This window comes from Microtus ochrogaster, linkage group LG5 (assembly GCF_000317375.1).
Source record: "Microtus ochrogaster isolate Prairie Vole_2 linkage group LG5, MicOch1.0, whole genome shotgun sequence".
Classification (NCBI taxonomy): Eukaryota; Metazoa; Chordata; class Mammalia; order Rodentia; family Cricetidae; genus Microtus; species Microtus ochrogaster.
In genome coordinates this window covers 16,450,604-16,453,965 of record NC_022031.1, presented here as the reverse complement: position 1 = coordinate 16,453,965, position 3,362 = coordinate 16,450,604, and positions in this window count along the sequence as shown.

The following is a 3,362-nucleotide window of genomic DNA, read 5'->3' as shown; positions in this document are numbered from 1 at the left end:
CATGTAGAAGAGGATGGCGGTGGTTATGAGAGCCATCCTTGATTACAAGAAGTTAGAATGGGCTGGAGATGATGACTCAGCCAGGTAAGACTGCGTGCTCTTGAAGCACGAGGCTGTTAGTTCAAATCCCCAGCACTCATATAAAGAGCCAGAGATAGTTGCTTGTTCCTGTAACCCCAACATTTCACGGTGGAGACATGCATAGCCAGAGAACTTGATGGCCATCCAACCTAGACAGAAGGGCTAAGCTTCTGGCTTGGTGAGAAAGCCTGCCTCAAAGAGTGGTAAAGAAAGACACCTTCCATCTTGTTCTGCCCTCTTCATGGATATAAATATATTGTACTCTAAATACACACAAAAATAAAACGAGAGGAAAGATAGGAAGCTACATAATAGTTGGGGGGAACTGATATATTTATATGAACTTGAAAAAGTGGTGTTCATGTGATTGAACAATTTGTTGACATGTGAGACCTATGTGTCACTTAGGACTCTTGGTGGAAAATGAAAATGTATCACAGAAAGTTAGGCATGTCCTTTTCCATTTCTTCATCAAAGTAAAGTCCTAAGGACTAAGTCTTGTGTCCTGTCATTGTCTGTTCTTCATGACCTAACAAAATACCATGGACTGGGAACCTTGTAAACAATAGAAATGTATCGCTTACAGTTCTAGAGATAGGAGAAGCAAATAAGTCTCCAAACTTCACTAGCAAGGGCTGAAATGATGTTGCTTTATCCCACATTATCATATTTGGTTAGGGTTAGGTGGTAGGAATAAAAATTGGCACTCGTGTGTGTCTCCACTTATCAGATAAATAATTCATGTGTGTATTTTCAAATAAAACCTCTGCATATCTGAGTAATGAATTACCATCATTACCTAAAATAAAATTCATGAAAAAGTAGCCTTCAAAATATTGTTAAGGAACTTATCCCTTCATGCCTGTCTAAATATTAGTCAAATAAAAAATGCATGATTCTATTATTCAGTGGAATAAATAAATAATTTACAAATTGAATTTAATTAGCATTCTGTGAACTATATAAGGAAGTTGGATTAGTGAAATGATAATGGTGTTTGGAAGTCATTTTTCAATTTCAGGAAGTGGCTTTTATCCTCTCTGAAGGACAGAACTCCTGGGCTCTGCCTACAGTCTGGAGGAGACCAGTTCTATTGTCATGCTAAACAGGGAAGTAGATTAACATGGAAATGACTAGCCCTACTGGATAAGAAAACAATTTTAGATTTTAAATATTTTTATAAGAGTGGCATATTATATCTTTATTCCTCCCAATACTTTATTTCTTTTAAAGATGTCATGTAAAAATTGTCAAATAATAGTTATTTTTAGGAAGGATTATTTTTCTCTAGATATTCATGTGCTTGTCTCTTAAAAGACCACAATCTTAGATTTGGCCTTCCCAGAGTAATATATTTCTAAGGGTCAAAATATGTTCAACTTTTCCAAAGGACCTAGGTCAAATATTGCTTCTGATATAAATAAAGTGGTAAACTTTGAAACATCTAAGACTACCCAACCAAATATGAAAGCCCCATCTGTTAGAAGCAAATAAAAGTTAAATCTAGTATTTTCCATAGTTTGAGTATGTCTTCTTCCTATTACTTGGGCAAGACGTGTTTCAGATTTTGGATATACTTTTAGGATTCTGAAATGTTTGAATATACATAATGAAATAGATTGGGGATGGGCCTGAGGTCTAAACATAAAATCATTATGCCATTTACAGGCACCTTGAAGATAATTTGTATGATGTTTTTAATTTTTTTCCCCAGTGCTTGGCATTGAACCCAGGGCTTCCTGCATAGCAGGTGCATGCTGTTGACCTATGTCTCTAGTTCTTATGTATAAAATGCTTTTAGTAATTTTGTACATGAAATTCTGCATCATGTTGACACTCAAAACAGTGTGGAACTTGGGGATTATAGACACAACACTGGTCTGTTTTAATACTCATTGCTTTAAAGAATCCATCTCACAGTTGAAGACTTCCAGCAAGGGTCGTTTATTACTAGACTCGCTCATGCAGCTAGGCTTCACTGACTTTAGGAAGGCAGATTGTACAAAGGGAGGTGGAATCATCTTGTGGCTTTTCAGTTCATGTGTGTTTTAGATGAGATGTACGTGATCATTGGAATAGGGCCTGGGCATGCTCATTGGGATAGGGCTAGCCTCAACTACCATCTCTTTCTTGCTTCTGTCCCGTAACATTTGACCCCATCTAAATGCTTGTGTTCCCACGGCCAGTCTATCTTAAGTAAGTGACAATGTCCATACTACTTTCATGCTTATAGCTGCAGATATATTTAGAGTCATACTGCAGCTTTTTTTAGACTCTCTTCTTTTACCTGGCAATATCCACATGTTCGCCACACTTCTTTTTAAGACCTAACAACCTATTTCCTTTTTATCACTGTATAACATCCCATTGCATGGTTATATCATATTGTGTTTATCTGCTCATCTATTGAGGAATATATTGCTAAAAATGTATATTTTATGAAAAACAACTTAACTAATATTGGGATGGTTTTATAGAAATTCTTCTGATGATAACAATACAATAAGAGAGTTATGAATTCTAAGGAAGACACTGAGCTAGTGACTACTATATCTTAAGTTTTTGTTAATAGATGGCTCAGTGGTTAATAGCACTGTCTGTTCTTCCAGAGGTCCTGAATTCAATTCCCAGCAACCACATGGTGGTTCACAACCATCTATAGTAATATCTGGTGCCTTCCTGAGGAAGAGACCTGGTCAGTATCCCTCATCAATTTAGACCATGAAACCCAATATGGACAAGTTCAATAGAACCACCATATACAGGCTGCTCATGCATGCAATTTTCAAAAAAGAAGGCAGCTAGAGTTTGGGGTACAGCTCTAGTAGCCTGCTTGTATAGCATACACTTGGCCCTAGCAATTAAGTTCACACCCCACAAACAAATAAGTAAATAAACACAGGAGTTGGAGATTAATATTTCCTTTTCTTTGTCTTTCTCTCTCTGCATAGGATTATGAGCTGTGGTATCAGATTAAAAGACCTGTTGCTGTCACATTTGATAGGCCAGCTTGATGTTGTCCAAAACACAAAATGCCACTTGCTGGAAGTTCAGTGTGTGGGAATATTTAGAGATTGGAATGTGTGACTGAATCCAGCCTCCTTGAGGTTCTGTAGGTCAAGTAGAACTCTTATTCATCTTCTGCCCATTACTGACTCTGTGAGATAACATTTAGCTTCCCAATGCTACTGAAGATCAATTGAACCTGTGGATGGCGGCTATGCCACTTTACTCACTGTAGCAATACTGGGAGCAGGCCAGACTCGGATACTACATACACT